The 24,842-nt window shown below is 40.3% G+C and overlaps 2 long non-coding RNA genes across 2 annotated transcripts in view; one reads left to right on the top strand and one right to left on the bottom strand.

Annotated features, from left to right (window-relative positions):
• LOC135575586 (uncharacterized) overlaps positions 1–5,642 on the top strand; it is an 83,681-nt gene extending 78,039 nt beyond the window's left edge. Inside the window, exon 4 of the long non-coding RNA XR_010466623.1 lies at positions 1,128–5,642. This is a non-coding gene — a long non-coding RNA (uncharacterized LOC135575586). The remainder of the gene's footprint in view (positions 1–1,127) is intronic.
• LOC110356617 (uncharacterized) overlaps positions 1–24,842 on the bottom strand; it is a 233,407-nt gene that overhangs the window by 151,054 nt on the left and 57,511 nt on the right. The window lies entirely within an intron of this gene.

The following is a 24,842-nucleotide window of genomic DNA, read 5'->3' as shown; positions in this document are numbered from 1 at the left end:
TTTATCATTCACAGTAAGATATATAGAGGTAACAGAAATTAATTTTGGCAACAGTGTAAGTAATTAAATTAAACAGAAAGCATTTTCTATGTACTGGAGATGAAGTTGACAGGAAAGCATTCACACAATAAACTGAGGAGAAACATGGTATGCAAAGGTCAACCAAAGCTTGCAGCAAATAAAATGTGCCACTTTCTCTGTTCTTTATGCAAGCGATGCTTTTATAAAGATAGTGAAATTTTTACCTCAAGGTAAAAATGTTGAACTTGATTCTAACAGTAATAAGTCATTCCTATAAATTTATATAGAACCAGGTACCAATACGGGGTCTTTTTTTTCCCATTCTCAAAAAGCTTCTTAAGGACATCTAAAAAGGAGGGAGATTCCTCTTATGAAGTAGTTCTGAGTCCTGCAGCCCATCTTGCAACCTCCTGGAGGCTGGTTGAACCAGAGGGGATGAACAGACACCCCTCTCTCAAAAGCATTTGCTCCTGGCTTCCCTCATTGAGGCCCCGGTGCCAATGGCAGTGACTGAAAGGTCATGGCTCCTCACAGATCTTCCAGTAACACCATTCTTCAGTGGGGAAAAAAGGGCATTTTGAACCAAATTATACTTTCCTTAAAAAAACATCTGATGTCCTCCAAAAACAATACTACTTCATTAAAAGACATATGGCACAATATCACAAATGCTTCAGTTTCAGGGCTGAAGTTATGGAAAAGATGCTACAGTATTAATCTAAGTTTCTAAGAGCTATGACAAGTACAAAGATGAAATCCTGTATCTTCCAGCTACAGTGGGAAGGATCCTGAAGTCTGGAAGTGAAAGGTCTCCAACCAGAGGATTAGATTTTTAAAAAATATTAGATCAAAAGTAAAAAATCAGAGATCCTGACACAACCATCTGGAACTGAAATCACATAAAAGCAAAAAGAAGTGCCAGTAGCAAGAAATTAGGAAGGTGACACTTGAAATATCAGTCACAATTGATGTAGATTCAACACTGCTCTTCCATATCGAAACATCTGAAGCATGGAATACAATCCAAACCATTGTAGTAAAAAGATTCCGCATACTTAAAATTATTACCATGTTAATTTACACAACTTTACTTTCCATTTTATTAGGTATTTTCTTCCTCCAGCTGAAATAACAGCACTGAGCTCTTCTCACTACTCCTCTCCTGTAGTCTTCCCATAATCAAAGCAAATCAGCAGAAGAAACAACATGGAAAGGACAAGGCCACAGTCATGAAGATACTTGGAGTCTTCCCCTTGCTGAGATGAAGACCTCATCTCGTTGAGAAAAGCCGTGGCCCAGCTGTACTCTGCCTCCACTTTCTACCGTAGGAATAGCAAACATGAGGTGGGAGGGAGCGGGGAAGTGAAGCGTAATATTGTGAACTTCTGCTAAATCACACAATCTGTTATCCTGCTCTCAGACAGTGTTCCAGATCTCCCTTCTACCAGACCTTCAACACAACACAAGCCACCAGGGTAGGCTGCCTCCCATTGTGCTCTGTCTTCTAAAAGCAAACATTGTTCATAGCATGCATGTTTAACCAGGGTGTGCTCTCTTCAGAGAACTGCTTTGGCACGTGGATTTAGGCCAGCATCAACAAAGCTGATTTTCCTATGAATCTTCTGCCTTGAGAATTGTCACATGCATGGCAAGTATTCTTGTCAATCTGCTTTTGTGAAGACCACCCGTTGCATTGCCCTGGAACCGTGGGCTGCTCTTCAGCGCTGTGATTAGCACTCCCAGAACATTGGGTCTTTCGCAATGGCTAAGGGGAGACTTCCCAACATCACACGTGGGCCCACATAAAGACACACAAACACAGAAGTACTATTGTAAAGGGCAAATCAGAAATGCAAAAAGCAAATCAGGATAACAAAGAACATCTCAGAGCTTCTGGCCTCAAGTGCACATCTGCCTGCCAAAATATGAGCACTTGTCAACACCAATTCATTTTCCAGGTGAGACAGGCCAGGGTAAACTTGCTGACAACTTTATTCCTTTGGGGAGCAAAAGGTGTCTTGCATCTTCACCAAAGGAAGGCAGTGGTTGCTGCAACCAGCAAGCTCTATTGCCAATTGTAACCTGTTGTATTTCTTCCTTCTGATAATGTCAGGTGCCAACACAGCTCCATAACAACAACTCTGGAGATAGCCAAGGCTTTTGCAGCCATGGTGAGTAAATGGTGGTAGACCCCTAGCTTGTGGTACTGATTTTTGTGATAAACCTGCCTTTGTGCTCTGTGTTTCAGCCGGACAAGGATGGCTGCCAGCTCTTGCCAGCTCCAGATACCTATTCTGGAAGCAGCCATCTCGGATGAACGTTACTTTGCCAAACTACAATTGCCAGCGGCATTGTCAGAATCTTAGCTGTTTTCTCTTAAAAAGGAACATGTAAAAGGGACACGGGCTAACAAGCTAACCTCCAAAACCACAGAAAAAACCCTCCCAGGAAGAAAAGTTCCCTGGTCTCCTCTACATGTACGTTGCTGAAATAAAATGGCTGAAGTACCACCGTGCTCTGATCCCCATTCACAATATAGCCTTGTAGACCATTCTCCCAGGAAAAGTAGTTCTGCTGTGCTTGCTGCCTTACTGATGGCTATCTTGCACAAAGAAACCAAAGTTTCCCATACCTGCAGTCTGTTCCCAGGGAATTCCTGGGATAAAATACTAGACCTGTATTTCTACATAATCTCAGCGTCATGGTTTAAGCCCAGCCAACAACTAAGCACCACACAGCTGCTCACTCACTCCCCTGCCCCCAGCGAGACGAGGGGGAGAATCAGTAGAGCGAAAGTGAGAAAACTCAGGGGTTGAGGTAAAGACAGTTTAATAAGTAAAATGAAAGCCCATCGTGAAAGCAAAGCAAAAAGAGGAATTCATTAATTACTTCCCATGGGCAGGCAGGTGTTCAGCCACCTCGAGGAAAGCAGGGCTGCATCATGCCTAACGGTTACTTGGGAAGACAAATGGCATCACTCTGAACGTCCCTCCCTTACTTTTTCTTCCCCCAGCTCTCTATACTGAGCATGGCAATGTCTGGTATGCAATGTCCTTTTGGTCAGTCGGGGTCAGCTGTCCCAGCTGTGTCTCCTCCCAACTTGTTCCCCCCCAGCCTGCTCGCTGGCAGGGGGTATGAGTGACCAAAAATGCCTTGACTCTGTGTAAGCACTGCTCAGCAATAACTAAAACATCCCTGCATTATCAACACTGTTTCCAGCACAAATCCAAGACTAGCTAAAATTAACTCTATCCCAGCCCAAACCAGCACGCTCACTGACTTGAAGCGTTCCACACCTGCACGATGAAATGAACCTTGTTATCTATTTCTATGGGCTTGTGGACTTTTATTCCCATTTCCTGCTCTTGGGTTCCACTGGTGACCATAAGGTGCTGCGGAGGGAAGAAGGAAAAGCAAATGCAAATAAAGGAAGACCTTTGTATACATCCCCAAAAGAGCCGACAGAAAAGGTCAGATAATACATATTAAAAACAAATAGCTGGAAAAATAAACAGGATGCCTTGAAAATGAACCAGATGAGTCAAAAGGCACAGAAGGAATCTATTTTAAAAAAAAGAAAGTTAATGTAGGATAACACAGTTAAAGCAAGATAATTGTTATAGAAAACTCAGCTGCAGCAAATGCAGCAACAAACGTCTACAGAGGAAAAAGCACTTGCACAAAAATAACATAGCAAAAACAAATATGGCCATAAATTCAGCCCGAGGTTCCAGGCTCCCGCAGAGGAGATGTAGAGAAACATTCTAAAAACCAAAGATGCTGTTTGCGTTTTCAGAAATGCAGCTTTGAGTGAGTTGTGTTTCTCTTGTGTTAGTCTCCTACGTGTCCCAAGCCATCTGCGTTGCCATATTTGTTTGACAAGGTGCATCTACACAGCAACTTCTCTGAGTCACTGACCACAAGCGAGAGCTGCTTTCCCATGAAATCTTTAACAAAAAGTAGAAGTTTCTGAAGAAATACGTCAGTTTGAACAAAAATGTTTTTCACATACAGAGATAGCTGAAGAAGCTGCAATTCCAAAGCTAAAATAATACTACACAAGGGTTAAAACCCACATTGCCCTGTCCTTGGTAAAACACACAGACTGTTCTCTGCTCTGGGGTCCATATCTATCTGCCTGTCTCTGAGAATTTTAAAAGGCCTTGCTGTCATTTCCTATTGGAAAATAAATACACTTCAAAACCTCAAAACTTGCTGAACAGAACGGTTGTTTTCCTAGTCCAAGAGCAATAGTCTCCTCTCTGGTAAATTCTGTACTGCATTGGAACCCCACGGCTTGTTCTCTGCATGTTGACTTTAGACCAGCTTTCCTGGGCAGCTGCGGTAAATAAAGCCCTCAGCTGGTTTTTGGTGCCGCAGGGGGTGGGGAGGGACGGGGTCACATCACACGCTGCAGTGATCCTGCCCCAGCAGGGTAAGACGTTCGGAACCATGCGGGAACTCCTCAGATCTCAGTTTAACAGCGTTTTACCAGACCAGGCCCTGAAAACTTTCATGTGTCTGAACTGGATTGTTTTCCAAAATTCATGATACACACTGGCCAGGGCAGATGATGAGTGTGTAATGAGGTAAAGAGGCACTGGGATGGGGTAAGGCAGCTCACACTCTACCATAAAGCCATACATAAGTGGTAGGTACTGTAGCAAAATCAAGGGAAGAGAAGGGAGTCTGCAGATCCCATATTATTAACATAAAGCTAGAGTTTAATAAGTTAAACCTGTCAGACCATAAGCATTATACGGCTATGCTGGCAATCACGCTGAGGTGTATTTTAACGCTAACATCTGTATCGTTTGCACATCTTTAACATAAAACTATAGTTCAGCTAAGGTTTTATGGCAAAAATGTTACTTCCTGATAGTTTTATTTAGTTTCAGACTTTATTTGCAGGCTGCAAAACATATAACGTTTGAGGAAAAAAAATATAGTGAATACATAAATAAGAGGTTTATGAGAAAACTCCATGCCTTTAAAAACACTTGTTTAAAGGAATTAAAAGGCAAAGGGCCAAAATGCAACATACTCCAGTAAAAACAGAAGGTCAATGCTGGATGAAAGGCAGTAATTTCACTCCATGTTGCACAGACTAACACAGAGCATTGGAACATCCCCTGTATCCCAGACATGGAGCTGCTGAGATCATCCCAAAAACCAGGTTCAACTGTATTGACAGTTCAGGCAGACAAAAAGATGCTTCATTTAGGGGCATCATCAAGCTGATGTAACAATTTTTAAGTGACCTAAAATATTGTCCATCATTGATGCATGGTAGAGTGGTATATGACAGGAGAAACATCCATTAAAGCTGAAAATCTAATCAAAAGCATACCTTGCTTTTGGTAGAAAAGTGGACTTAAGGGGACACAGAATTATCAGGAAAAAAGGAATGATAGAAATACACGGTGTTTCTCCTTTCCTATAAGCTTTCACTGAGCAAATTAAAAATACCCGTAGCATACAATGAATCAATGGTCTGAATCATGCCCCACAATAATTCTGTAATGCACCCCAGCACAGAGCGCTTAGCCTAAAATGAGACAATCTCTAGTGACTTCAAATAAGTTACTTGAATTAGCTGAGGTATCATTTATAAAGTGTCTGTCCTTATGCTATACAAGCATCATTATTTAAAAATTCAGATGAGAATTAGAGATGTGAGCTCCGCAACTTCCTTTCCAATCTGCTTTGCTTGTGGTCTTGGGGACTAACCCACATAAATATGAATATAATTAGATATTTAGAAATAGAGAGACAGTTCATTTGTTACCGAAATCTAAAAAGAATAAGAAAGGGTTTTATAATCCAGTTTTGGATTTTAAATTGGATTCTTCATTGTCTGAAGTCTGTTAGTCATTATTCCCTGGGTGCAGTGCTTGAATTGACGTCTGCAAGGGTTTGTGTATGTATATGCCTCTAAGAAAACATTCTGAATAGTGAGATTCTCAGGGGGTGCTGACACAAATAACGGACACAACATACTTCATCTGTTAAAAACACTTCAAGCTTTTAAGTAAAGCCAAAACCTACAATTAAATCAATATTAGACACATAGGAAGAGATGATTCAGAAAAAGTTATTCACAGTAATGCACAGGTGGATATTTGCATTGTGGGAACAAGCCAAATTGAAATAATTTAACTCTGCACATGCAGAATGTTTCCTGGGAGTGACAAGGATCCAGAACGATCTTATTCCAGAATTTGGAGCCCAGTTTCAGAAATTCTCAGGTGACAGTAATTCTTTCCCAAACAAAAGTGTTTATAGTAGAGTCAACCATAGCAAAATAATGGTTTTGTTCTGATCGTGCATGTCCTGGTTATTCTTCAGACAGGCACACAAGCAGCTTAGCTCCTGAGAAATCAGGAATCTAGCCAACAGTGTCTTGGAAAATTCTCCTTCATTAGCAGAAGAGGTTCCTTTCTGATCACTGTTCTCCCTTTTCTGTCTAACCTCCCCATTTCAGCTTGCAGCTTTCCACTTTGACTCGCCTTCTGATAGGTTTCGCAAACGTTTTGCTTCTTCATTCCGGCCACAAGGGTGGCATAAGAGCCTTAGTTATTTTTTAAGCTGACTGTATCCTGCCATGGTTAGTTCTTCTGCCAGGTTTGTGAGGTACCAATGGACACAAATCCCTTCCCTTTTCACTGGGTTACTTTAACGCCAAAGTCAACCATGCTCGCATGTTTACGCACTGAATGCTTTGGAAACACTGGTCACTTCTAAAGCATGTGTCCCTTCCTAACCGGTCAGTTTAGTCTCTGTTCCACACACATTTAGTAACATTTCCTCACTTTTATTTAATATGTAATGGAAATTGAGATTCACAAGAGTCAGACTCTGGAAACAGTTATTTATACAAATAAATGACTCTTCCCCTGCTCCCAGCATTTTCATCCTCCACTTGCAACCTTTTCTTTTTGTTTTTGTCTTTTTTTCCTTTTTTTTTTTTGGAGGGGGGGATGCTTTGACATACAATATGCCCAAAAAGTAAGTTGAGACATGTCATGATTGAAACTCATCTCACTGTTCCACATGATTGTTCATTTTCAGTTTGAAAATTGCACTACAGGTTGTTTGTTTGTCTTGGTTTTGTTTCTTGTTAAACATCATAAGAGAACATCATAAGAAGACTGGATTTACAGTGTTGTTGGAACAGCAACCGAGCACTCTCTGTTCTTGTGCTGTAAACCACCTTCATGACAGCATTTAGCACACTAGTGGAAAAATTACAGTGAGTTTTATTTTGCTCTCTGCTTTGTTGCCGCATCCATGCAGTCTCAGTGATTTCCAAGAAAAGCAAAATGAAGAAAGGACTTGGTCATCATTATTTGAAGCATAGCAGCTTTTACGTAAGTTAGTCAATGCTGTCTCGACTACCCTTCCCAGTTTGTACGGTAGTAAATGTTGATCTTCAGATTTCTGCAGCCAGGCTTGTCAGAGCTAAAAGGCAATTGTGTTCATGCTTTTGTTGAAAGAACAAAAGATGTCACTGATAATCTTATATCTCTGCATCAGATTCAGAAAGCAGGTGGATTTATTTTTTCCTACACTTGAAATGATACATGTGAACGTGCAGAGACTGGAAAAAGATGTTTTGCACATTTTACCAATTAGACAAATGCTGGTCCTTGCAAAAAACCCAAGAAGACAGCTTGTGCACAAAGGCATTATGGGAGGAGCTGCTGAACAAATTCCTGTAGACATGAATGGAAGTCTCACTATGGACCTTGATTCTTCACCTTCCATTAGTCAGAAAAAGCACATGGAAATCAAACAACTGGTTTTGACCTCCACAATTGTATTTACTGTGCCTGTTCACTGAGACAGTGTTTATTCCTTAAGCTGGTTTTAATCAATATTTAGTTTTGAAATGTTTGCACAGAAGACATCTGGAAGAAAGAGAGGCCAAGTCCAGGGTACTGCAAATGTCACGACAGTTGTCTATGGATTGGTCTATCATCTAAAGTTGTGAAATGGTAGTTTATGTTCCATTAAAAAGAGGTGGGGATAATTAAAAGCAAAGCAACAGAAGAACAAACAGTGGAGGCAGATGTTCCCCAGATTTGCTTGACAAATTAGTAAAATATCTAAACCCCCATATTCTCCTTTTCTCCACATCACTGGATATTTTTATCCCTTGGTTATATTGAAACAATACAAATATTTCACGAAGGCCACGTTTGCCAGCATCTCAGGAAAACCAGGGTCTATAAATAGGAAAGTGCTGTTAGAGAAGGTGAAATAACTAGAGCTGACTCATGGGCAGCCCCAGGGAGACTCAGAGAAGGCAGAAACACCTACCCAATGCAAACAAAACCAACCAACCAAACCTCCACGTCCTTTACTACATTTACTTTTCATCATGTCCCAGCATTCCTTATGGACCAAGCACCAAAAGTACATGGACGTTATGGGCACACAAATATTTTACCAATTTAAAAATAAATTTGAAAGCAATCCTTTCATTTCTATACCCTTCAAATGCAAAACAGCTTCTTTTTTCTGTGCATCTGACATTTTTAACAAGATTAGGGGTTAGACTCCAAGGATTTCATTAATTAAGTCAACTTTAAATATACATATACAAATAATACTGTCCTTGTCATCAGTTTGGTATCCTCCAAGGAGAGGCAGACAAGATTGCCTTGGAAAATTTAACTACTCCCTTGCTTTAATTTAGAGCATTCCCTTGTACGGCAAATTCAGAGGTCAGGAGACTGCAGGTATAAAACCAATGTGCCAGCTTTAGCTGGACAAATTTATTTTAACATTCCTCTCCCTGTTCTGTATTTTCAGCCGGATGTGCTGTAAAATCTGGTGTTCAGATTCCACTGGCATCCAGATCCCAGTCGGATTCAGTCAGCATCTCTACCATTCCCTCCCGTCCTTCCTGCAAATGTTCCTGAATCATTTGTCCAGACAAACGCTGGAGAGGTGCTTTCATTTGGGGAAATACCAGGTTTTAGCTGTTGAGTGCGAGCTGGGAGCACACAGAGCAATGGACTGGACAGACTAGGGAGCGAAAATTTCACGAGATACTAACACAGAAGTCTGCGTATCCCCGGTGCAAGCTCACGTTTCACATCTAGTATTAGACCTCCTCCTACAAAGTCTACACATAGGGCAGAAATCTTCATCTCCTGCTACTGCCTCCTGTAGCCTTCTATATTCTTTCAGGCCTTCCATTTTTCAGCTGCACTTGCCGTTTTGTCTGCTCTAGTCTGGTTCTAATGTACCCTTACTACCAAAGCAGCAGTCCCTAAGGGTCCAATAGGAGAGAGGGAAATATTTAATCAGAAAAAACATCCTTTGCACGCCTTTCAAAATATCATATCCACCCATGATATACATCTGTTCTTGATATCAAGGCAGTATAAAAAGACAGCTTCAGTTCAAGCCGATGCTGCTGGCTTTATGTGGGAATGTCTGGGTCCAGTTCCATGAGTCAGTTGGGAAGATCAATTTGATTTTTATGGCTTTAAAATCTATATGATCTCCAAACTCAAAAGGCTCTGCTTTCATCTTCAGTTTACACAGATACATTTTTTCTTCAAATATTGTTTAATGGATAATTCAGGTAATTTCTAATGAATTAAATGATAATTAGCATAACATGGCCACAGAGGCAGGCAAACAGAAAGACAAATTTAAAGTTAAAATGGTATATTTAAGGCAACTAAGCGTAGCATATCTGCGTGAAAGAGAAAAAAGTGACCCTCTACTAGTACTGAATAGGCGTTGGGCACAGAAAGGGAAGAATGATTTAAGATGCAGGACTGCATGCTTAAATGGGGGGTGGAAAAAATAAGAAATTATTAACAAAATTAACCTCACAATATATTAATTTACAGGACTGTCACTAAAGACGAATTGGAGATTTTCCACAACCAGACCCATGAAATAGGAAAATCAAACCACTGGGCAATACACCTCTGGGAAGAATCACGAAGGACTAAACAGACTCACGATGGCAAGTTTTTTCTATGTTGGATATTAATATATAGACCCACAGGACTGGGTGCAACAGCAATGACTCTCAGTTGAGTCTGAGGGCAACTACACTAGCATGGCTCGTGCGTTTTTAATTCTCGCATTTTTCAGGGACTTCCAGAAAAAAAGAAAGGAGGGTAAAGATAGCAGACAGATTGAAGCCATGTGAAGGATATATGCACAGAAGACAGTGTTGAAGAAAGAGAAGTTCAGAATGAAAGAGATGTCACCATATACTAAAATATCTCAGACAAAAATTCCTATTAAAAGGAATTCTGGCCTCAGCCTCTCTAACATGTTCCCATTGATTTTATTGGACATGGAAAAGTGTGCTATGAAAATACAGCTTTGGGAATCATTCCCAGTTTTGAAACACAATACACAGCACAAAGCATAGCAGTTTAAAATTAAGGCACCAAATTAGGAAAATGTTCTTAATAGAAAAGAGAGAGAGGGCAGTAAAATTCCGCAAGGGACAAGGCAGCATCACTACACAGACCAGAGAAAGAACATAAACAGAAATGATGTCAATAATCCACAAATACAGGGTTTCAGATCAGTCTGTTGTAACACAACCTTCCACAACACTCCAGACCTACCAGCTGCCTTTTAGTCTTTGATATTAAATTCTAATGTATAGGTACATACATATATGCCACAGCAAACAAACCATCCAAAATAGTTCTTGGTTTGTTGTGTTAAACGAAGTAGCAAAATAACAGAGAACTTTGAAAACCATGTTGAACCATATGGATGTGTTAAGGCTAAGTAGTAAGTAGAGCAAGTGGGGTGCCTCAAAAGAGTCATAGTTAATCGTGGCCTGTGAAATATGATGAGATGAAAGGCAGGATGAACAATTAAGGCTGATACATAACATATGACAACCATAAATGGCCCTGCATTGTGCCTAATCTAAAGCAGCAATGAAAAGAGATGACAAAAGATAGACAGGAAACGTGAGCAATGCATAAAAACCCACGGAACCCAGCAGAGAAGCCTGGGCTGGGTCTAGTTCTCATTTCTTCAAAATGTACAAAGAAAGAATCAAGGAGAAAATAGGATACATGAACTAGAAATACGGTTGTGTTTTGTTTGGGGGGTCTTGTTTATTTGTTTTGCATTTGGGAACAAATTGGATTGCAAAGAAAGAAATGATGTGACTGCGATTCGGACAGCTGTCCAAACAGAAATCAGGCACAAAATGGGTGTGAACAAAACCTGCAAGTTCAGGAGGGTTATGTGAATCATCCTACAATGTTTCTTTGACAACATCAGGAAGAGCGTGTATTTAACTGACATCCTCCTCTTCCTCAGTATCTCGGAGCACCTTTTCTATTCAACACTGCCAAAGAATAGGGAATCCTATACCACTAGATGGGAATCCTAAAATCTCTATAGGGAATCTTGCAAGCTGTGTTCCATCTGACATTTATGGGGCTTGTTACCTCACAGTCCTACAAGATTTGCCAGGTCAAGTTCACTCACCATTCTATCAAATGAAAACCTAAGCCATAACATCAATATATCACACAGGTATTTCTTTAGGAATGTGCTGTCACAAAAGGACTGAGTATCAAGTTATTGCATGTATCATTTTCCATAACTACTAATTTTAGAGTGTGAAAGGGCCTATATATGTCTGTATGTGCGTGAGCATGTGTGCACATATGTGTAGATGAGTTTATTAGAAAGGAGATTTCTGTACAAGAGCAGTTCATTTTTCCTATATATCATCCATGCCTGGAACTGCCAGCAACGTCACTGGAAATTCTAGACAACGACCAGACGCTGGTGCCACCAATTAGAGGTACCAGAAAAGAAGAATTAATCCTTTGATTGTGAGTGGCAGAGAAATTTTGCTTAATTCTTTGTTAGACGTTTTTTTCTCTTGGAAGTGATCTGGAACAGTGCAGTGGATGGAGCCAAGGGAGTGCCTGTGTTTACATTTGTAGTTGTTCTTGGGCACATACAGCAATAAATTACTCTAATTTAAAGAAAGGCCTTCTGACAGCTTTAAAATTATGATTCAGCTGTACAAAGGAAACATATGAACACATGCTTCCCATGTTAAATCAGCCAAAACTTCATCTCTTTCTGCATGAAGATCCTGCTTTATATAGCTATGCATAGATCCTTATATGGCTTCAGAATGAAGAGGAATTTCAGTCTCTATTTTTAGCTGCACCATAGTTCCACCTTTTTTAAATTTTGCAGTCACGTCACTAGAGCTCAGCTCCTTACGCTGATGACCTTTCCTCAAGGATCTCAAGCACTTCTCAAACGTTATCTGACTAAACCTTTCAGGGGACTATTACTCCAGTAGAGAAGAGAAATATTAGACAAGGTCCACAGAAGAGTAAGGGAAGGGCACAGAGATATTAGCAGCTGAAAGGAAGGTCACAGAGAATCAGTGCCCATGAACACAGCCAACACTCAGGTTTGGTGTTTGTTTGGAGCCAGGTTGCATTTGTTTTTAAACTCTACACTAGCACAGATTGAAAGCCGGGATTTATATGTTCCCAGAAGACACACGGCTCATTGGCTAATTCAAATAATTTTGTAAGTCTTCCTCATATTATCACGAAGGACATGCTAAATATACAGATGCAGACAAAATGCCCCAAGGAAAGGTGAAAAAGCAGCAGAATATGCAGAGGAAAGGGGTTGTTCCTTACTGTCTTGTTCTCTTTTTTCAGCTCCCCTTAGCAGTTTTAACAATAGCCCCAACAGGCCATAAGCCATAGCAGCACGTTATTATATCACCTTAGAAACACATTTCCAGAACAAAATCTACATTGCAATTAATTTTGTGTTATGGCACCAAAAGAAGAAAAAAACCTGCTAGATATTAAACCTCCAGGCATTTAGTGACCAAAGAGGAAACATTTGGAGAACCCTGTATCACACCTCTCCACAAATGCTTAATTCTTAATAGCGAATAGTCCTACTTGGATGCTTTCTCACAGTTCTTTCACTACAATGAAAAACAGACGCTCATTAATTTACAGTGACACCCAAGATGTCTCTATACAACTCAGTGAGAAATAATTCCAAATACACATTTGGTATAAATTTAATAATACAAATATTGTTAGATTTTAAAAATTCTCTTATAGAAATACTGAACTAAAATTTTAAGTGACTCACAGTTTATTTCTGAGTATACAGCCTGGGGTGACTTGAGAGTCCCTTCTTTTCACAAAAAGCCTAGCTTCTATTTTCTAAAAATCAGGCCTAGATACAGTGTGGAAAAATGAGCATTCACGAATGGAAGCATCCCAAACCAACAGTCAATTCTAAACATTTTGGCCACTGGGTAATCAATACTGTACCAGAGCTGATTAGACTGCTCACTGGAGCACAGCTACCAAATGTTAAAGGAAGATCTAGTGGTACTCACACACTATTCAGGTCAGGTTCTTCTGGACTGCACAGGGATGTGGGCAACACATTTGCTTGCAAGCACTGAGAACGTGCAACCAAAAGTTTCTGTGTCCAAATTAGTCACTGGGTAAGCCATTTTGCTCCCTTTGTTTTCCCACCCTCTTGGCTCCTCAGTTCTCCTGAGCACCTGCCAACAGCCACTGAGCTTCACCAGACACTTGCCTTGAAAAATCTGAAGTAGCTCAATTAGTCTTTGGGGTCCTTAGCTTAATACAATATTGGTTATTTAATATCCAGGTGATCAATATCCTCATGACATAAAACAGAATAATGTTAGTTTACTACTGATTGTATTATCCTCTCTGAGGGACACTTCTCACTCAAATATTCAGTTAAAAGTGTGTATTCCCATCCTGGTTTCCCTGACCTCTCTGCTGATTTATACTTGGTAGCTAAGGAAAGTATTAAAACAAGTACTTCCATTCCATCAGTGCTGGGGACAAACACGGCTCATGATCAGACCTTGCATTGGAAGCTCCAGCTGTCTCTGCTGAGCAGTGTAAGAAGATGGAAACTATATACTTTTCTAAGGGCAGTTTCCTCCAGCTTTTAAAGAGCATTCAGCAGTCCCCTTCCAGTCTCTGTCTGGATCCCGGTCTTGGTAAAACACTTCCAATTCTGACCTCCATTTCCCAATCAACACCTTTCTATGCCCAGGTATTAGCCTTCCTTTCTTCATTTCTTGCCTGGGCCCAATGTCATAGACCACGAATGAATCATACCCACTATTTGAAATCTGGTGTTCCATCAGACTGAATGGAAGTTATTGAGCAAATAACAGCAAGTGTCTGTCAGCCACAGCACAAGTGTGGCTTGCTGCACCATTCCTCCTTATTCCTATTCCTCCTCATGTGGGACCTGTGGCTTATGGCTTATTAAAACTTTGATGTAATACAACATTCAGTTTCTCTATAGCCCTCAGTTTTGTCTGTATGCAGCACAGCTTGTTTTTCATAATTTTCCCACTGGATGCTGAAGAATACATGTCAATCAAATGACCTACATTTTTAAAGAAAGAAACTCCTAAGGGTGAAGTGCAAAGCTCTAGTTTAATTAGCAGACTTACATAGCTCTGTGATGAGGCTCCAAGGGGATGAGGGGAAAGGGAGCCCTTGTTTCTTGCCTCTGTCTAGACAGTGGCATTGAATCTTTTCCAAAAACCTGATCCATAGCAGCCTCTTCACCGACATTTAGTTGAACAAGCAATTTGCCATGGCCCTGCCAGCGTTTCCCCTGAGATATAAGAATTATAAAAAAAGGTGTCTGTTCAACATGCCGCACAAGGCATATGGCTTAGATGTAGTTAAAGCTACAACAAACACAGAAAGTTGCTCCACAGATCAGAACTCCCTGTTTTACAGTTCTACCTGCACATTAGCTGTCCCTAGACACACACGTACAGCCCCCAAACATGTTACAAATCTTAAAGCTAACACCAGTCTGCTACTCGAGGTATGTTAGCAGTATGGTCTCCCACCTTTAAATATTCATAAGGCCATTCAGAAATGTGAATTTTTATCATATGCTTGTCTGAAGGGCTCCAGTGTCCACGAGTGGTTGTATCTGAGCAATGGAGCCAGCCATATGACACTCACAAACACACATTCCTAGTGTGGAGCTAGGCTGAAGAAGGCACTGCTGTTCTCAGCTCTAATTATTGCAGTTGCAGTTCTTGTTCTCACCCATATAGGTGTATCATCATCTAACATGAAGCTAAAAGAACCCTACTAAATAATAGGAGGAGCAGGGGCGAGAAGACCCAAAGCTGCTATTTCTGATAGCAGAGAGTCTAGAATCCCAGATTCGAACCCTTCCCAGTAGCTGTGTTTCAAGTCTGTCTCAGGTTTTTATTTGTATGATACAATCTCTCTTTGCTTTGGTGTTCCTCATCTTTAAAAGTCTTGTTTCACATCACTCATGCAAGCAAAATACTTATTAATATTAGCTGAAACTTCACTTGCACTCAAAGAATGAGTTTGAAACAAATGATGCCTCTAACACAAGTGTCAGAGGACGGTTTAATTTAAACCAATCACATAAATGTACATGTTTATTACTTACTGTTACCTCCCGGCTGTTGCTAGGGTTTGGATAGGAACAGAGATAACAGAGCTAGGATTTAAGATTTCCTCATGTTACATTCTTAGGTACTTTCCTCATGTTATCTAAACTGAAGGTTTTAGCAAAGAGACTTCAGTGTCATACTTAAAATATGCATCAAAGACTATAAAGCAGGAAAAGAAATTCTGTATTATTATTGTTATCTTTGTTTTACATTGGTATCCAGGGATGTGGGCCTCACTTTAGGCACAAAGCCTGAAAACACTTGGGGAGATTTACTGCCCGAAATACAATCAGGATGCTACATAAAAGAAAACTGACAGCATTTTTCACAGATATAAGCATAAAACATTTAAATTGTGTAATTCAGTGATTATTGTGGCTCCCAGGGTGGGCATCAGGTCTGACATTCTAGTGACAAAATTAGCCTGTGTAAGTCCCTGTAGGCCTGACCTTTGAAAGAAAACATAAGCCAAATCAGTTATTGCAGTGGCATTAGAAAATAGTTTTCCATGTTACTAATTACAAAAAGTATTGTATCCATACCAGAGCAAACAAAAATCTCATCTGAACAGGCTGAGAATCCTTACATGAGTGCCTGTTCAGTTCCAGTGCTCTGGAGCAGATGTAAAGCAGCTGTGCTGTTCTGCTTGTGTGCCAAGAACGTGACTAGAATGGTTTAACCAGAGAAACCCAGCTTCACTCCTCTGTATTTTCTCTTCCTCTTGGCACCGCCTTTTCATTCTTCTGCTCAATTGTTCCTTTAATCCATGAAAGCGGTGCAGTGACAGCTCTTTCATGTAGATTTCATTCACATTGGCAATGCCCTTGATCTCTCCTACTCCCTTCTTGAGGCACATCATAGTTTATGGCTTTTGCTCTTCCTCTATTGATCTTAAGTGTGGTACAGGCTGTTGGGAAGTGTTTTGTGGCCTGTGGTGTGGTACATACAGAAAAGACAGTCTGAGGGCTTTTCCAGGCTGCTTGAGACCAAGAGGCCTAAAAGGGATGTATCCAGCCTGATGCCTTTCTGTAACTATAGCTGTATTAAAATCTACTTGGGGGGGATTTACTGAGCAGAGCCAGAAGTTGCTAAAAACACTTCAACATGAGCATCAATCAGTTGGTGACTGTAGTCCCTTATCCCTCTGATCCATACCAGACATGCTCCTTGCAGAATAAGACAGGCTAAAGCACCCAGAGACCATCTTACCCAAGATCTTTTCTGAGCCTGGTATTATGTTCTACATAAATTGCCCTTCAGAGTTCTCCTCTCTGTAACAAGCTTCATCTCAAGGTCATCAGGACAGGGAAAGAAAGAAGCAAACAGAGAAGTTTGTCCGTACCCTCTGTCATAAAAGGTAAGAGAAGACCCTGACCCATGATATTTAAATACATCTTAATGGAAAGATATATGGAGTTCAGCCTGTGTCTCAGGCAGCCTTCTGACACATCTGTGTGCATCCTAGTCTTTCTGTTCTAAGAGTCCATTTCCTAACTGTCATCACTCTGATGTCTGGTGTCCTGTGTTCCACTGCCTGCTCAAAACACAGCAAGCAGGTCAGCCTCATTCAGTAGATCAAAGCCTCCTGTACAAAGGCATTCTATATACAGAATCACAGAATGTTAGGGAGTGGAAGGGACCTGGAAAGCTCATCCAGTGCAATCCCCCCATGGAGCAGGAACACCCAGATGAGGTTACACAGGAAGGTGTCCAGGCGGGTTGGAATGTCTGCACAGAAGGAGACTCCACAACCCCCCTGGGCAGCCTGGGCCAGTGTTCTGTCACCCTCACTGGGAAAAAGTTTCTTCTCAAATTTAAGTGGAACCTCCTGTGTTCCAGTTTGAACCCATTGCCCCTTGTCCTACCATTGGTTGTCACCAAGAAGAGCCTGGCTCCATCCTCCTGACACTCACCCTTCATATATTTGTAACCATTAATGAGGTCACCCCTCAGTCTCCTCTTGTCCAGCTCCAGAGCCCCAGCTCCCTCAGCGTTTCCTCATAAGGGAGATGCTCCACTCCCTTCAGCACCTTTGTTGCCATGTGTACGCTTTTAAGAGAGCTATGGGGAGCATTTCCTGTGGTGTGGGGTAACCAACATCACTGCTGATGTCCACAGGTCCTACTCTCCTCTGCTTTCTTCTTTTCCTCTTTCCTATTCTCATTAATGCCATAACTGGCTTTGATTTTAACAAATGCAAAATAATCAATTCTTTGAATCAGCACATGAGCAGGGCTGTTGCTAAACACTTTGATACCCAGACAGGCTGTCAGTTCAGTGTCAGTTTTCTCTCCTTCCAGATAAGACTATGTGAAGGACAGACAGGGTTCAGTGGAAGAGCATATAAGAATTTTATGGCTGACCTCGCTGACAACAGATCTTTTAAATAATATTCTTGATTCCGTCAGAGTACTTGCTATAATTACCCTGTCTCTCTTATCTTTGCCAGCTACTTGTTTGATTCTGCTTCTTCTTTAGACTGCTGTGGGTATTTTACCTTGTGTATTATTCTGAAAGCACAAGACACTCAAATGCACTGTTTGCATATGCAAATGTTATGTTTCCAAGTGCAAATGACAAGAAATCCAAGAACTATGAGTATAAATGATAGTGCGAAGTAAAATGATTCTCCTGTTAATCAGAGGCTAGATTTGATTCTTTATTGGAAACAAAGCTCCGTGATGTTTGCCAGAAATTTGCCATTTAATCTCCAGCACCACAGTTGAAGACTTTTGGCAGCTTGAAGAAGGAGATAACATGAGAATCAGACACAAATATAAATACAATTAGAAATGGGAAGAAAAAAAATGAATAATCAGTTTTCTGTGCTTTGAGGTTTTCCCAGTGTTATGCCATACACAGTTGTAAAAATCCTACTTTTTACTTTCTTATATTGGTAGGAGAATTAGGAAAGAAACTATGTAGACTTCAAATCTAAGAGTGTCAACTTTGAAAAATATAAAATATTTTGAAGAAAAAGTCTAGATCTCAACTTTGAATCCATGAGATCCTTCTGTGAAACATTAACTCAATCACAAAGGAGCTTAACAAGCTCTGAATTGCAGAATTCTTGAAATGAAACCCACACTGAGGAAACAACTGTGAATAGAGCTCAGGTATCTATAGTGAACTGAAACAAATGTGAAGTCACCCATGGTAAATCTGAAATCAAAAGAGAAATCTTGGTTCTGTTAGAGTCAAATTCAGTTTTGTAACTGTTTCTCAATTATGTATGAATCTTGAACAGAAGAGGCCAAACCTTAAGTAAGTTTAAATTGACTCAGTTCCACCGTCTTTCAACAGAGGAACATCAGTCAATCTTGTCCTCTGTATCTAGACTAAAGCTCTCTGCAGAGAAACCTCCAAGTCATTTATCCTTCATAATTAATATTCATGCAATTTTGGTAAATGTTCTGATATCTAACTCATTGTTTTTCCTGCTTTAGGTACTTTTTGCCTCATATGCTTTCAGCCTACAGGGATTTTTAAATTATCTCAGTTCACATTTAAATGCCAGATAAACTTCTGGCAGTAGATAACAGCTGTGGCTGTTTGGCTTGGGGTCTGAAGAGGACACACACTCGGCTGAAAATCTGACTTCAGATGTGGGGTTTTTTTCCAACTATTGTGAAAAGGGGTAAGAGAAACCCCAATTCAAGGCTGCAAGCAAGCCACTGTATAAACAGCTTTTGTTCTTTATGTTTCAGACACATTAAAAAAATTAACCCGGTTCTCGCACTTTTGCCTCTCTTTGATAACGTATGGGTATTGCCATGTAAAAGGAAAGATACCTACCTACTGGACTGCAGTAACAAAATCGCTAGAAGTTAGGAAGGAGCTCACTGAACACGTTTTATCATTTCAATTATTTTTCGGAGAGACAGCACCACTTGTAAAATGACAGTAGAAAATATGTTTTTGTCAAGCTATCAAAGGAAAAAACTAACTATATTTGCAGAACATTCTCAGTTGCAAAATACATTTTGCCATGTTCATTTACACGTGACCTCACAAGGCACAGGGACTCCAGAACTCAAAGTGCTCAAGTTGTCAAAGGTTCCAGGAACAAAAATTTAAAGACAACCATAGTCAAATATGTGTGTGTGTGACTATTTGCTTGTGTTCAGATTACAGAACTAACACAGATGGTCAAGTTGCACACTGCACAACAGCAACTGGTGGCTCGTGCACACAGGTCACTGCTGCATGTCATGCTGGATGCATTAGGAGATGGTTTTGCCTCTTTCTAAAGAACTAAGTATTGGCTGTCAGTATTGATTCCACGTTAGCTGAACTAATAGCTTAAGGCTGAATTTAAGCCAAAGTAATAGCTCAAATGCTATAAGGAATCAGAAACTCTTTCTGGCTGTGCTAGAGATATCCCACGATGACACTGTAGCAAACTCTAAACTCTGTCCCTCCGCTTGCTCCTCTGTTGCATTCGATCAAAAGTATTAGGCCTAGAAGGAAAAGTGCTGTTTTGTTCTATTTCTAAAGCTTAGTTATTCTGTCACAAATAGTAGTAGATCTCACATTTCTCTATATCACAGGTTTGCTGTGAGGTTTAATTCACTGTTTTTTGCAAAGAATTCTGAGATTCCGGATAAAAGACATTACAGGAATGGAAAGCTTTAGAAGGGAGGAACACAGAAGATCTGTTTCTGAATGCAAACTCAAAGCTGTTCATGCTGCTGCCTTCTGAAAAGCTGCGCCAAAAGACAGCAAAAGACAGAACTCAGCAGGTCCAGCCAAGTGTCCCGGCTCTGAAACACTAACTTCATATCTTGTTTATGGTGCCCAACTTGTTTAGACTATCGCAATAGGAGAAGTCATAGAACCATGAGGGACTTGATTAAAACTCACTACACCACAGCGGCTTGGGAGTTAGAAGGACAGGAATGAGGACACATATGCAGAATGTGCCACCTCCAAGTAACTGAGTCAGTGCAACACACAGGCAAGCAGGGGAAACTCTGGAAGAAACAGAGCGCTTCTGTAAATGTTACAGCACTGCCTCAAAATAAGCTATCAAAACCCGTACCTGGCGCAAACCAGATGCAGGCTGGTCAGCGAGCTCAAACAAAAATTAGGCCTTTGTGGAATTTCGGTATTTTGTATGCTAGTTCTTTGCAGTTAGCCTTTTTTTAGTGCTGCTGTAATATAAGGGAGGTTTTTCTGAATCAGCCTCTATTTTTTCATTTTTACTCATTTAGATTTAAAATACTTGAAAACATTTCTCTGAGGCCTCAGCTCCCATTCTTACCAGTCTCTTTACATTCACATCTGCTCAATGAATGCAACAGGCTGCTCAACAATCCTAAACCTTGAAGACTGTTAAGTTGCTTAAGCATGGACATAGAAACCTGTAGCCGTAAACACTAATGTGTGCTTATTTGCTTAAATAATAATAATAATAATTCTGTTCTGTAGATGCTGTGGAATATCTTGTAGAAGAAGAGAGGTATTGAAACCAAATCTGTAGTAGACTGTGAAGTCCTTTTCCCAGGATATTTAACACAGATTATGGTGTATAACCGCATAACATATCTGGAACAAAAATATGCACCTGGTGTTTCAAATATTGACAGTTTTCATTTTAAACTTTGCACCTACAGAAGCCAAGTGTGATTAGGCCCTTTGTAGTGTGCAACAGCACTGGCTTTCCTTAAAAATGAAGTTTTGTGCTTGAGTTTGTTTCTACGTGCTTAAAAAGTGGCTCCATGGAAACACACAGAACCCTCTAAGATAGTTTTAAAGGAAGGTAGAGGGAGTTTAAAAAGAAAGCTGTTTGAGAGTATTGATTTTACAAGTAAGTACTGTGAAAAAGAAGGTGGAAAAAGTGCTGGGAAAAGATGTGGAATTTAAATGAATCCTATAAATAATTTTTACAGCATACACATCTGTACAAAGGCAGAAGGAACAGGGAGGAACAGATCTTTCAAATTCACTCTAGTTATCACCGTGTTAGTAGATATAGTCATCATTCAACGGCAATGTATAGGCTTGGATTTCTCTATCATTATTTCTAAGGTATCATATAGTTTCTAGAACCTTACATGTTAGAGCTTCTTGAGGAACAGAAGCAATTTTAGACTTCCTGCCTTCCCCTTTCCAACCTCTCAGTCTAATCCCTCAACCCCGGCCAAGCCGCTCAGCAGAGCAGGCAGGTGAACTCACCTGGCAATACCCAGCAGCACCGTTTCTGGTTAAGAGGACTGGTTAAGAGCAGTGCCCGCTGGAATCACACTGGCTGTTATGTTTGCCCCTGGAGAAAACGCAAGAGGAAGCTGTTCACTGAACAAGCACCAGCACAATCATCCGACATCTAGAATTGCAAAACAGCTGTTAATTGAGAAGACAAGATGTGGGAATAAAGCAAAAAGCGAAAACAGTCAAAGAAAGTAAAGAGGAGATACCAGTTTGGGATTGCTCTTCTTTTTATCACATTCACTGTAGTTTGTAGCTACAGGGCCATACGCAACCACAGTCTGTGCTGTGGTTTAATCTGACACCAAGTTTCTCTAAATGGAAGTTGTTGTAGAGAAGGACTATTCTGACTTCACACCAAAGCATTCATTTCTTTTTAGTAGGAGAATGTATGTGCAGTGTTTGGGGCTCTTTGCGGGATATGTGCAATGCAGAGCAGCTCAGGCACTCTCTAGATGTCATTTCCTAACTTATCTCTGTCCTTTGAATCAGATTCTTCCCTTTTTTGCATATTCATTTTGTTTTCATCACTTTTCATCTTCTTACATGCTTCATTGTGACACAAATGTAGAACGCAACAACCACTGCACATAAACTGTCTGTCTGATGCAGCCACATGGGTGCTGCTGTTTACAAAATGCAATGGCAAGCTCCACACTTAGCAGTAGAATTTCTTCTCAGTGGATCTGCCTCTTACTCAGGGATTTTATTTTTCCATCCTAGTTTGTTGTTATGTTGATGACAACAGTTTCAGAAGTGCAGTATGTTTACCAGAAAGATGCATATTCAATTAATATTGCTTTAGGCAATTTTCACTAAAAATCAAGGCTTACAAATCTCTCCACGATTCACACAGATAATAAGCCCATTCAGAAAGATGTTTCAGCAGTATTTCTAAGATACTCCTACTGTACCCTGCAAGACCCAGCCTTGCTCATTTGGAACTCGACTAGAACTCTATTTACAGTCAGTGTAAGCTAGATACTTCACGAACGGAAATGTAAAATGCTGATCCTTTGATCTGTCATCACAGTTTTGCAGACATTCATTATCAAGACATTTGATACCACCAACTGAGCCACCTTAAACTAGTCTGTCACTGTAAAAGCAGATATATATTCATAACTGGTACATACATACGAGCGCACACAAACACAGCTCCTGCAACTGGAATACAAACCCAACCATGTAAAAGTTCAGCCACTCTCTGTTAAGCTTTTCTACATTTTCCATTAGGAGGTAAGGTTTTGTTTCATTAAAATCTTCAATTCCTTGCATTTTTAATTTTAGTCCTAAAGAGCAACCTGATGGGTCATACCAGGAGGGCAAATATAAGCAGATATGTCTTCATCTCTTCTTAGATCTTCATTAATATCTCATTTTTCTTGTCATTATGTAGCAGAACAGCTTTGCTGGAACCAGATGCCATTGGGTTAATTAAGTGAGAGCGTAAATGTCTTTTAAGTGGAGCCCTCTTCTTGAAGGCTTCCTATCTGTGGCTGATAACGTGTCCAACTCAGCACAATTACCCTTTCAGAGGGGTGAAGATTTCCAAATATTTGTGTTGCAGTGCAGCAGACCTTAAATACAGCAAAACCATTTTCACAGGTATTTCAAAAAAAGCGTGAATGTCTGCCTAAATAATTCGGAGAAAAAAAACCTCACCAATGACTTATAGTCATCATTAAATACACTTTGTGGGAAATTAAATTTGGTTTCATGTTTTATGAGCTCCATTTCAAGGTATTAGACTGGAGTTCTGCCATTTGTTTAATTAAGAATTGATTAATCTTTCTTTTTTGCTTCTGCTTTTGAGGGTGCCTGTTCTCCAGTCTCAAATATTCACAGCATCTGCAGTCTTTTTCCAGAGCCTTAGCAGCATTTCCCATACCCAAAGGGAATAACACAGTGCAAATTATGTGATGACAAAATTGCATTTTCACTGCGTCATCACTACTAGTTAATTCATAAAAAGAAACTTCTGTAATATTTGCAAAGCTTTCATTAGAATGTAGTGATTTCCTAAGTGGGTCAAAGCTTAGAGCCTTTCACAATTGAAAAATATTTTAGGTGATGCTTAACATAAAACTGTAATGAACAGAATCAGTCTTCTGCTTGGAAACCATAGGGAGATGAAGGAATGCTTCTCAATATAAATCATGTTTCTCAAATGAGATTTAGTTTTATTTTGATATTGACAGCTGAAGACAAACATCTCTCTTTTATATAAATATGCTCACAGCCTAGATCTCATATGTGAAAACGGTACCTGTTAATCAAGCTGTGTAACTGCCACACTGCAATCAACAGGGCAAAACTCAATTTAGCTAGATATTTAAGGTTATTCTCTGCCAGGTCTTAATGTTTGGAAGCACCATGTTGGCAGCAGAGAAACACGTAAGATCAGAATACTCTACATGTACAACACCCATTGCTGCCACTGGAGACTACAGGCATTTTAGCTGCACAAGGAGCATCGAGCATCCTGATGCATCCTGTAAGTGCAACAGAAAACTGAAATACCAGCTGTCTTGCCTTGGGAGTCCCAGACCTTTGCAGGTAAGCCCATGAATACCTAGAACCTGAAAATGGAATCACATAGCCTATGTGTTTACTAAGTGATTCATTGACTAATGCATTAGTAAAATCTTGTCTTTCTATAATCAGTTGGGAGTTTTACCACCAAATTCAATGGAATGCATTTTCATCCACTGTGTCCCAATTCTCTGACTAGAAGCAGAGTTGAATAAAATATTCAGATGCGTTTGAATGATGAGCCTTTGCCCTGTCACGAATCAAGGGGTCTTTCTGTGATAAGATAAACTTCCACGTGCTTTGTTTAAGAATGCTGGCCTTCCAGGATCCACTTGGGCCAGCAAGTGTCATTCTCTGGCAGTTAAAACTCACACTACCTGGTGTATCTGTGTGTAACAGCTCTTATATTCACAAACTCCCATTTGAAAACAAGCAGGGGCTTATGAGGCCTGGTCAGTAGAGAGGGCAAGGCTTGTGGGAACTTGCAGGCACTCAGCTTACAAAGGATTGCACACCTGAGCCAAAATTCCACCTGCCATGACCACAAGTGTCTTAAAAA

This window comes from Columba livia, chromosome 16 (genome assembly GCF_036013475.1).
Source record: "Columba livia isolate bColLiv1 breed racing homer chromosome 16, bColLiv1.pat.W.v2, whole genome shotgun sequence".
NCBI lineage: Eukaryota > Metazoa > Chordata > Aves > Columbiformes > Columbidae > Columba > Columba livia.
Note: the sequence above shows the minus strand (reverse complement) of the source record. Positions and strands in the feature narration are given on the sequence as shown.